Here is a 13,377-nt window from a genome sequence, read left to right as displayed (position 1 = left end):
TGTGATGTTATAATAAGATTGTGAAATAATAATACGATTAGTATGTCATAACATTGGATATCATAATTCTATTTCAATGTCATAATAGTATTGTGATGTCCTCATATCATTGTGATGTCCTAATACAATTGTGATGTCATAATACTATTTTGATGTCATAAGAGTATTATGAAGTCATAACACCATTTTGAAAGCATAATGTCATTGTGATGTCATATGTGCCCTATGATGTCATAATAATATTGTGAAATCATAATAATATTAAGATGTCATAACATTGTGATGTCAAAATACCATCATGATATCAAAATTCAATTATGATATCATATCACAATCATGTCATAATTGCATTGTGAAGTCATAATTCCCTTCGGATATCATACCATTGCGATGTCATGTCATAATAGCATTGTGCTGTCATATCATTGTGATGTCATCATACACTTGTGATGTTATGACAGCATTGTGATGTCTTAATATCATTGTGATGTCATATCATTATGATGTCAGAACACCATTCTGTTATCATGAGAGAATTGTGCAGTCATTGAGCTTGTCATACCATTGCCAGATCTTAATAGCATTATGATGTCATATTAGCATTGTGATTTCATGATAGCACTGTGATCTTATAATAGTATTGGGATGTCATAATACTATTATGATGATATAACACCATTGTAATGTCATAATAGCTTTATGACATCATCATAGACATGTAATGTCATAATACCATTTTGATATAAAAATTCCATTGTGACGTCATAATTCCATTGTGATATCATACCATAATCATGTCATAATGCCACTGTGAGGTAATAATAGCATTCTGATGTCCATTTAGCATTGCTATGTCATAATACCATTGTGATGTCATATTATCATTGTGATGTCATAATAGTATTTTGAAGTCACAATAGCATTGTGATGTGTAAAACAATTGTGATTTCCTAATAGCATTGTGATGTTGTAATAGAACTTTTTGTTAATAATGCCATTTTATAGTCATCATAGCATTGTGAAATCATAACACAATTGTGATGTTGTAATAGTACTGTCATATAATAATAGCATTGAGATGTCATAACTTTGTGACATAATAGCATTGTTGTGTCCTAATAGCATTGTGATTTCATAATTCCCTCGTGATGTCATGAAACTATCTTACTGTAATAGTATTGTGATGTTGTTATAGCATTGTGATATAATATTGGGATGTCATTATAGCATAGAGAAGACATACCTTTGCTGGACTCCGCCAAGACAATGTAAGGAAGTCCTAAGTAGGTCCTGCTTCACATATATATCTATCAAATATTCTGAAGTAGAAGGCTGAAGATGATGCTCCAACATTACAGAGAGTTATAGATGACTGTTCAGGCAGCAAAATGTCTCTGACTTTTTTTTTTTTTTTTTTTGGAAGCTGCTAACATGCACTTCAAATTTACTCTAGTAACTAATTTTATTCCTTGTGAAGTCTCTTATGGTATTGAAGGCCAAATAGTTAGAGCGACACAAAAAAATTTAAGTTGTTTGGCAGTGAAGAAATGTGTTCATATAGGTAATACCAATGAAGATAAAAGTTAATTTAGGTATAAAACTCTGAACTTGTCAAGATAGATAGGATAATCAGATACTTTCTCCTAAGTTGCTAAATACACATGAACTGGATAGTACACATGTAGAATTTACCTAATAGTTTTCATAATTTCATAATTATTAATGTATTGAAATAAAAGGAGCCTTTTATTGGACTTAAAGGGGGAAATGTTGGTAAAATGTTCTTTTGAAATGTATACACGTTACCTTTGTTCATGCAAATGCTTATGAAACTCTCTGGTTTCAATCCGGATATTGCATTGTGATACTTATTCTATGTATCTTGTTTCAATTTTGTGTAAACAGGCCAAAATAAATCAACTAGCCACAATGTTGAGAAAGGAGAGGGGAGGATCCAGAGGACAGGAATGAGGGGAGGCGCCAGAGTGCAGGAAATGAGGGGAAGGAAAAAAGGGTGAGGGCAGAGCTAGGAAAGAAGAGCTGGGAGGGGAACTAGGAACTACATGGAGAATGAAAAAGACCTAATATTTCACAAAAAAGCAAGTATAATGGGTAAAATCTAAATGTTAGGAAACTATGAGGAAACTTGGAGGTTTAGAAGGGAGTAACCATTGGTGATCATTGTGTTCTAGGTTTTAAGTAAGTATGACCAGAATCTGTTCTTTCATTTAGTTATACAGCTCAATAGGATTAACAACAGCTTTACCAGAAGATGTATAAAATGTAAATATTAATGAACACATAAAACAGAGATGTCATGTAATTGTGATGTCATAATAGCATTATTATGTCAAAATATCATTGTGATGTCTTAATAACTGTGTGATGTCATAAAAGCTTTATGATGAAATAATAGCATTGTGAATTCATAATAACACTAAAATGGCATGACACCATTGCATAATCATAATATTATTGGGATGTGATACCACTGTGATGTCATCATAGCATTGTGATATCATAATAGCATGGAGATATCATAATGCCATTGTGTATTCATGAAAACATTGTGATATCATATTGTGATGTCCTAATACCATTGTGAAGTTATAATAGCTTTGTGAAGTCAAATTACCATTGTGATGTCATAAAAGCACTGTGAAATAATACCTTTGTGATGTCATGACATTGTCATGTCATTATATCATTGTGAGGTCATAATAGCATTGAGATGTCATATAAGCATTTTGATGTCATAATATAATTGTGAAATAATACCATTTGATGCCATTATATCACTGTAATGTCATAATATCATTGTTATATCATAAAAGCATTGTGTTGTCATAATACCATTGTGCTGTCCTAATAGCATTGAGATGTCATTTGAGCAACTTGATGCCATAATAGCATGTTTTATATCATGATGCCATTTTAATTTCAAAGCTCCATTGTGATGTCACACCACAGTCATATACTAGCATTGCAATGTCATATCATTGTGGTCTCATAACACCATTCTGTTGTCATATTAGCATTGGTCAGTCATAAAAACATAGAACTATCATACCATTGCAAGATCTTAATAGCATTATGATGTCATATTAACATTGTGATCTACTGATAGCATTGTGATGTCCTGATAGCACTGTGATGTTAGAAAAGCATTGGGATATCATAATACCATTGTGATGATATAACACCATTATAATGTCAAAATATCTTTGTGATGTCATCATAGACTTCTGATGTCATAAAACCATTTTGATATCAAAATTCCATTATGAGGTCATTGTAAGGTCATAATAGCATTGTGATTTCATTTTAGCATTGTTATGTCATAATACCATTGTGATGTCATATTATCATTATGATGTCATAATAATATTTTGGAGTCACAATATCATTGTGAATTTTAAAACAATTGTGATGTCATAATAACTCTCTGATGTCATACTTTTGTGATGGCATAATTGCATTGTTGTGTCATAATAGCATTGTGATTTCATAATTCCCTTTTGATGTCATAAAACTATCTTATAATATTATTGTGATGCAGTTATAGAATTGTGATGTCAAAATTCCATTTTGATGTCATACAAAAATCTTGTCATAGTAGCATTGTGACATCCCAATATCATTGTGATTTCAAAATTCCTTTGTGATGTCATGACACAATCATGTTGCAATACCATCTTGATGTCATAATAATATGGTGATATCATAATACCATTGTGATGTTATAATAGAATTGTAAGGTCATAATGGCATTGTGAAGTCATGACACCATTGAGATATCATATATTGTGAAGTCTTAAAAGCATTTTGATATCATGATACCATCGTGATGCCATGTCAGTGTCATTGTGATGTTATTTTTTTTTTTATTTTATTTTTCTCATTAGTTACATTTTGTTAATTCTGTATCCCAGCTGTACCCCTCATTCCCTCCCCAATCCTACCCTCCCTCTCTCATCTCCTCCCTGCTCCTTTCAAAGTCCACTGATAGGGGAGGACCGCCTCCCCTTTCATATGACTTTCTTTTGTCAGATATTTTCAGGACTGACTGCAAAGTCCTCCTCTGTGGCCTAACAGTACTGCTCCTCCCTTGGGAAATGGGGAGGTCAAAGAGCCAGTCATTGAGTTCCTGTTAGAAATAGTCCTTGTTCCCCTTACTATGGGAAACCAATTGATTACTGAGCTATCATGGGTCACATCCGAGCAGAGGTTCTAGGTTTTATCCTCTCATGGTCTTTGGTTGAGTGTCCATCTCAGAAAAGACCCTGTGCCCAGATATGTTTGGTCGTTGTGGAGCTCCTATCCTTTCCACATCAAACTCCCCTTCTTTCATATGATTCCCTGCACTCTGCCGAAGGTTTGGTTATGAGTCTTAGTATCTACTTTGGAGCACTGCTAGGTAGAGTCTTTCAGATGCTTTCTGCCGTAGACTCCTGTCATATGTTCAATGCATATCCTATTTGTCTTTCTAAATGAGGGTAGATCATCATAACCCGTGTCCGCTTTCTTGATTATCTTCTTTAGGTGTATAGATTTCATTATGTTTATCCTATCTTTTAGGTCTATATAAGCGAGTATATTCCATGTTTGTCTTTCTCCTTCTGGGATATTTCACTCAGAATGATCTTTTCTAGATCCCACCATTTGCCTGCAAATTTCATGATTTCCTCCTTTTTGATTGCTGAGTAGTATTCCATTGTGTAAAAAGTACCACGATTTCTGTATCCATTCCTCCGTTGATGGACATCTGGGTTGTTTCCAGGTTCTGGCTATTACAAATAAAGCTGCTACAAACATGGTTGAGTAAATGTCCTTATTGTGTACTTGAGCAAATTTTGGGTATATGCCTGACAGTGGTATATCTGGGTCTTTAGGAAGCGCTATTCCTAATTGTCTGAGAAAGGGCCAGATTGACTTCCAAAGTGGTTGTACCAGTTTACATTCCCACCAGCAATGGAGGAGGTGTCATATGATTGTGATTTCTTAATAGTTTTTAAGTCAGAATACCATTGTTGCATCATAATAGCATCATGATATCATAATGTTACAATGTCATAATAGCATTGTGAAATCATAACACTATTGTGTTGTCATAATAGCATTGTGATGTTCTAATAGCATTGTAATATCTTAATATCATTGTGATGTCAAAATTCTATTGTGCTGTCATACCACAATCATGTCATTATACCATTGTGATGTCATAATTGCATGGTGATTTAATAATAGCTTTGTGACATCATAATGTCAGTGTGTAGTCATAGTAGCATTAGGATATCATATCATTGTAATATCCTAATACCATGTCATATTAGCATTGCGATGTCTTAAATTCATTCTGAAGTCAAAATACTATTGTGATGCCATAATAGCATTTTCAAGTCATAATGCCATTGATATGTCAAAATTCCATTGTGATGTCATACCTCAATCATGTTTTAATTGCATTGTGATATCATAATAGTATTGCGATGTCATATCATTGTGATGTAACTATAAAACTGTGATGTCATAGTATGATGGTGATGTCATAATACCATTGTGAAGTCACAATAGCATTGGGATGTTCTATCATTATTTAGTCATAAAACCAGTGTGATGTCATTACAGCTTTGAGGTTACATATGAAAGTGATGTCATCATAGCATTTTGATGTCATAATACCACAGTGATGTTATAATACTATTGTGATGTCAAGACTGAATTGGGATGTCATAATACCATTGTGATATGAAAATACACATTTGTTATCAGGATATCATTCTGATATCATAATTGCATTGTTTTGTTATATCATTTCTGTGATATCATAATTCCATTGTGATATCATACCATATGATGACATAATAGCAAAGGTCCTAATAGCATTATGAAGTCATAACAGCACTGAGATATTATAACACCATTGAGATGACATAACACCATTGTGATGTCATAATAAAATTGTGATATTATAATGTAATTCAGATGTCATAAAAGTATTGTGCTGTCATATCATGGTGTTGTTATGATACCTTAGATATGTCAACCATTGTGATGTCAAAATACCATTGGGATATCATAATAGCATTGTGATGTCATTATAGCTTTGTAAAATCCTAATATCATTGGGATGTCATACCATTGTGAAGACATAATACAAGTGTGATGTTATAATAGCATTTTGATGTCACGCCACAATAATGTTGTAATAGCATTGGAATTTAATATTACTATTGTGACATCATAATAGAATTTTGAGGTCATAATGCCATTGTGCTATCCTACCACAATCATGTCACAGTAGCATTTCAATGTCATACTATTGTGATATCATAATAGCATTTTACATCATTACAACATTGTGATGCCATCATAGCATTGTGAAGCCATAAAACCATTATGATGTCTTAATAGCAATATGAAACTATATCTTTTGATATCATACCATTTTCATGTCAGCATATCATTGTGATGTCATAATTACATTGAGATGTCACTTGAGCATTGGAATGTCATAATACCATTGTGAGATAATAATACCTTTGTGATATCATACAACTGTGTTGTCATTAAATCATTGTGATGGCATAATAGCATTGTGATGCCATATGAGCAATGTGATGTCATAAGAGCATTTTGAGGTCATAATAAAATTATGTTGTCAAAAATCCACTGTGATGTTATAATGACAATGTGAGGTCATAATAGAATTGTGATGTCACAATATCATTGGGGTATCATGTGATACCCCAATGTGATTGTGATGACATGATAGCATTGAGATGTCATGATGAAGATGTAATGCCATAATACAATTGTGATGTCATATCCATTTTAGATATCATCATACCATGGTGATATCATAATAGCACTAAGATGTCATGACTCAATTGTAGTGACATGATTCAACTGAGATATCATAATAGCATATTGTGGATGATCATTACCACATTGTGATGTCATTATAACATTGTGATGTTGTCATACCATTTTTAGAATAATGTTTGAAATGTATAACCTTGTTCATGCAAATGCTTATTTCTACCCCCCTCCCCACTCTCTGGTGTCAATCCAGATATTGCATTCTGATACTTATCCTAAGTATCCTGTGTCAACTTTGGGTAAACAAGCCAAATAAAGCAACTAGCCACAATGTTGATTGATGGGAGGACCCAGAGGGCAGGAAATGAGTTACGGAGGCAGAGAACATGAAATAAGTGGAAGGAACCATATTTCAGGAAACAAGTGTGTTGGTATAAAGTTTTTTTTTAATGTATACAAGTTACCCTTGTTCACATGAATGCTGATTTCTTCCCCCGCCCTGCCCACTCTCAGTTTTAATCCGGATATTGCATTGTGATACTCATCCTAAGCATCCTGTCTCAACTTTGTGTAAAAAAGCCAGAATAAAGCAACTAGACACAATGTTGACCTGGGAGGAGCCAAAGGAAAGGAAAGAAGGGTAGAGCTAGAGGGCAGGAAATAAGTGAGAGGAGAAAGGGCAGGATGAGAGCTTGGAGAGAGAGCTGGAGGACAGATTTTGGAAGTGGATAGATATACTGGACCTAAGATATCACTAAAAGCAAGTATAATGTGGGTAATCTAATTGTTAGGAAACTATGAAGTCATGGAGTTTTAGGAGGGAGTAATTATTGCCCAGCATTGTGTTCTAGGTTAACTAAATAAACCAAGTCTCTGTGTGGTGATTTGGGTATACAGCTGTTTAGGTTTAACAGCAGCATTAACCAGAAGATATATCAATAGTAAATATTAATAGTCACCTACAACAAATGGCATCCAACTAATCTATCCACACCCTTTAAATCATACTTTAATATAATTTGGTGGAGGAAATAAACTCCCAGTGATACACCTGAATGCAAAACCTAAAAACTCCCAGGTCAATTTGTTAGGAAACATGCAGCTGTGAAGATTACAAGTCAGGTTCACAAATCACACCATGAGATCGGTTCCACATGGGAGGTTTATTAGGGGAAGGGGGAAAGGGGTCGCAGAGAGACCAGGCAGAAGAGAAAGAGAGAGAACAAGAGTGGAGGGGGCTCGAGGATTTCTTATAGGGTGACCCAAGGCATGTGAAGCTAGTTCTAGGTGGTCAGCAGGTGTTTGGGGTGTCTTCACAAATGCCTGATAACCGGTTTTTCAGGTCCCTTGGGGCTGGCCGTAGAGGTGCCTGCTTACTGATCCCAACACAATTACTGTCTCTTTAAGAGAGACTCTTAAACCAGCCCAGGAACAAAAGACAGCCTCCTGTGGTCACACCTTAAACTTTCATAACAAAACTAACTACTGCTACAGTTTAACTGAAGGGTAAACCAGCATGGCACCTTTATACTGTGGCTGGCTCAGCTCCAAAGCCATGGCAAGAAAGACAGGGACTGGAGGCAAACAGATCTCTACACAGAGTGTGGCCTAAACTGCATCTAAAAAAAAAAATCTCATGGCAGAGGGTGTTTTAATTCCTTTTGGCTTCATTTGGCTGTCATAGTCATGGAAGTGGTTGCAATGTTTAGTGGTAATGGTTCTTCTCCATGCCTTCTCCTAGAAAGTTCAAGGAGAAATGGAGACAAAACCAAGGATTGGAATATTAAGTTACAGACAAGAAAAAGGGCACTCTTCCTAGTAATTAGATTAATAATGGCTAAAGTCAAATCTCTCTGGCTGCAAGATACTTGTCAGCTCTTTCTGGTAAGGCTCTGCCAATTCACTGAAACATCAACTAAATTCCAAAAGAAAAATAAATAAATAACCAACTGGGCTTTGTTAGTTACAGCATGAATTGGCACAACTGACCACAAACTTAAAATTTTCTTGTTTCTTTATTTGATTTTCATTTAAATGCTTTGAGTCACAATGATACTGATTTGAGAAAAAATATATATTTTTTCAGATATATATATATTTTTTCAGATATATAGATATAGATATAGATCTGAACAAGATGGTGGAGGCACATGCCTTTCTTCCCAACACAAAGTAAAAAGAAACAGGCAGATCTCTGAGTTCTGGATCAAGCTTATTTACATAGTAAAAGCCAAGATGGTAACCTCTGTTGTTTAGCCATTTGCAGATACTCTAAGATTCAAAATGACAAATTTTTCTTGAAGATTACCACATAAAGTCTTTTTTCTTAACAATAGTTTATATCCTTATTGGTCTAAAGGTTGGATTAACATCATTTTATACAGAGAAATAATGTTACACTGCTCTAGAAACTGCCTTATCCTTTTAAACATGAGACATTTTCACAGGGGAAAATGTTGGTCATGCCTGATGTGAAAAAGACACAAGAGACTTAAAGATGGCATAGTACATGCCAACCTACTTTAGTCGTAAAAACTCAAAAATTATATTCATATGTTTAAAAAAATAAAAAAAAAATCATTCCCATATTAAAAAGGAGGTAAGAGAAAGAATGGAAAATCTAATGTAAAACTCTAGGTACAAGATGCCTAGGATATTATTAATTGCTAAGGATAAGAGTGTTTATATGCTAATGCTAAATGAGTTTACATAAAGTTTGGGTATAAAGGCATAACTGCCCATCCTGTATAAAAAAAACAGCAAGTCAAAAAGTAGCCTCTATCAATATGAAGCCCCAGTACAAGATGCCTAGGGTATATGCCTAAATGCTAAAGGTAAGAGAGAGTTTGTATAAAGTTTGGCTACAATGACATAAATGCCCAGTCTGTATAAATAAAGGACAAACCAAAAAATAGCCACAAGCAATCTAAAACCCAGGAACAAGATGCTGTAGGGTATGCTTAAATGCTAATGTAAGAGGAAGTTTAAATTAAGTTTGGCTATACAGGCATAACTGCCCCTTCTATATAAACAAGAGAATAAGAAAAATAGCTACTATATACATATATATATATAAATATATATACATATATATATATGTATATATATATATGGTAAAACCTCAAAAAAGGTACAAGATACCTACGGTATGCTTATATTCTAAATTAAAAAGGAATTTATATAAAGTTTACTTAAAACATGCATTTCCTATTGCTCAAGGCAACCAGCTTGTCTCTATAATGGGAGGCTTTTCTAGGGAAATAGGAAGCAGCTTGACCTAATACAACAGGCACGCAAGAGCCCAAAAAGATATTTTAATTTATCCAATCTTGTTTTGATTTTAACATGATAATGATTGTACATATATTAGTAACGATAACTTATATTGCTAATCCCTTTACATGGGAACAACTCTGAAATTGACTGATACATAAAAATGTGTCTCCAGCCAAAACTTCAACAATACTTGGCCAATAAATTCTTGGCTATATTATCCTCAAAATGTATTATGTTAAATATTTAATTGATATACATTAAATTGGCTTACAGTTTAATTTCATCCTGCACATCTCATACATTTATAATTTTAGAAATCCATAATGCCTGTGAGAAATTATATATTGGCAGAGCAAAGAACTGGACACCAGAGATGCTGGATAACACCTGACAAAATCATTCTTCAGCATGCTTAGACATTGACACATCTGTTCCAGCATCTTACATGTTCCAGCATTCTGCTTGTTCCTGCCTCAAGTTCTTCAACTCCTGTTTCTCATGGAAGCATGCTCCCAAAAGAACTTTGAAGAAAGCTACTAATCTTAATTGGTCCAGCTTTTTAGACTGTTCCAAAAAGGACTTTTGTTAAGCCTATAATTTCTCAACATTCAAATGTTATTGGAGCACAAATGTTATTGCTTGTTTAATTAACCATTTTCCCAATTTTATTTGGGCCCCTACAGTATTTCTCCATGTACAAAATGTCAGCGAGAAGAAATCTATGAGAATGGCATCCAGTTTTCCTTAGAGGGGGTTGGATATGTTTTTGGTTGTTTGCTATGGCTACAAAATTTTATTGTCATTGGGAGATGTTTTTTTTTATTAATGGTCTCATTCAAAGTGAAACAAGAAATATACAGGAATATCTCATAGGAATAGAAAAAAGATAGATTATTGAATCTATTAAACATAAGTATTTATTCCCAAATAAGGTTAATTTTAAGTCTGGTACAGGATTTTGTATATTGATTCAAAAGTAAGTCTATTTTTGATACATTGGAATAAGCTTTAGAATATTGATACAATTTCAAGGTTACTTCCAATACTTTTAACAGCTATTAAAAACAGGTTAAGGTATTAGGTTATGCAAGTTAATTGCTAGTTATTGAATTCATAGTCATGTCAGACAGTAGTGTAACTTATCACAAGGGTATATATTCTAGGTTTAACAGATAGATATAATTTTGTATACAGATGGATTAAAGATAGATAGTCTTCAAAAACTTCATAGACCCTCAGAATATGGCATTTAAAAGGTTTTTTTTTTTATTATTTTAAAAATTTTATGGAAAATGAGACAAGTCATTTTCTGGCAGCACCCCACCTACCTTAAAAAAAGTTAATGAGCAATGAAGAATCTCCAGATGGAGATGGCTTTGAATGTGTCGAACAAGCCACTCCAGTAAAGAAAATACCCTCACTTCAAGACAGACAAATTTTCCCTAAAATGAGCAAGCTTAAAATGACGGATAAGTCTACTGCCAAACTTTGCCAAGACAGGGTAAACAAGTCCTAAATAGTTCATGTTGCACATGTATCTCTGTCAAATATTCTGAGCCAGACGGCTGAAGATGATGCTGCAAAGATACAGAGACTTGTGAGTGACTATTCAGGCAGCAAAATGTTTCTGTCATTTTATTTTTATTTTTTGCAATCTGCTAACTTGCGCTTCCTATTTACTCTAATAGCTAATTTTATTCCTTCTCAAGTCTCTCATGGCATTGAAGACCAAATAGTCATAGTGCCACAACGTAAACTTGAGTTGTTTAGAAGTTAAAAAATCCTTTCATATAGGTAATACCAATAAGGATAAAACTTAATTTAAGTACAGAACTTTTAACTTGTCAAGATAGATAGGATAATCAGATATTTTCTCCTAAGTTGCTAAATACACATGGACTGGGCATTGCACATGTAGATTTTCCCTAACAGTTTTCATAATCTCATAATTATTATTGTATTGAAAGGAAAGGATCCTTTTATTGGACTTAATGGAGAAATGTTGGTATAATGTTCTTTTAAAATGTATAAGCTTACCTTTGTTCATGCAAATGCTGATTTCTCCCCCCACACCATTCTCTGGTTTCAATCTGGATATTGCATTGTTATAATCATTCTAAGCATCTTGTCTCAACTCTTGTTTAAACAGGTCAGAATAAAGCAACTGGATACAATGATGAGCTAGGAGGAGCCAGAGGACAGGAAATGAGTGAGAGGAGAAGGGGTGGAAGGAGAGCTTGGATAGAGAGCTGGAGGATAAATGGTAGACCTACGTGGAGACATGGACTGGACCTAAGATTTCACTAAAAGCAACAATAATGTGGGAAATCTAAATGTTAAGAAACTACGAGGTCATGTAGTTTTAGGAAGGAGTAATTATTGCCCAGCATTTTGTTCTAGGTCAACTAATAAATCCAGTCTCGGTGTTGTAATTTGTGTATACAGCTGTTTAGGTTTAACAGCAGCATTATCAGAAGATATATCAATAGTAAATATTAATAATCACCTATAACATGAGTGAGAGGAGAGATGGTAAGGGAGCAGAGATTGGTGAGAAGAGCTGGAGTAGAGTAATTGGAACAATGAGGAGAGAATGAACTAGACCTGAGACTTCACAAAAAGCAAGCATAATGGTAAAATCTAAATGTTAGGAAAATATGAAGGCTTGAGGTTTTAGGAAGGAGTAATTATTGACTAGCATTGTGTTCTAAGTTAACTAAATAAACCAGTCTCTGTGTGGTGAATTGGTTATACAACTGTTTAGAATTAACAGCAAGCATTAATAAAAGATAAACCAATAGTAAATACTAATCATTACCTACCATAATCACCACCTACAACATAATTTTGTGAAGCCTTTTTACCATTGTAATGTCATAACATCATTGCAATGTCATATCTTTGGGAAGATAAATAGCATTGTGATGTCGTAATATCATTGTGATGTTATAATTGCATGGGGACATCATAATACCATTGGGATATCATGACAACATTGTTATGTCATCATACCATGGTGATGTCATAATAACTTTGGGAGGTCATCATATCTTTGTGATATCATATTTCTGTTGTGTTATCATGATATCATTGTGATGACATGAAAGAATTTGATGATATAATAGAATTTTGAGGAAAATAATGCCACTCTGAAATCAAAATTCCACTGTGATGTCATAACACAATGATGTCATAAGAGAGTTGTGATGACAATATGATTGTGACATGATAACAATAATGTGATGTCATAGTAGCATTGTGAAGTCAAAATTGCATTGT

The sequence above is a fragment of the Meriones unguiculatus genome (assembly GCF_030254825.1).
Source record: "Meriones unguiculatus strain TT.TT164.6M chromosome Y unlocalized genomic scaffold, Bangor_MerUng_6.1 ChrY_unordered_Scaffold_25, whole genome shotgun sequence".
Lineage (NCBI taxonomy): Eukaryota > Metazoa > Chordata > Mammalia > Rodentia > Muridae > Meriones > Meriones unguiculatus.
Note: the sequence above shows the minus strand (reverse complement) of the source record.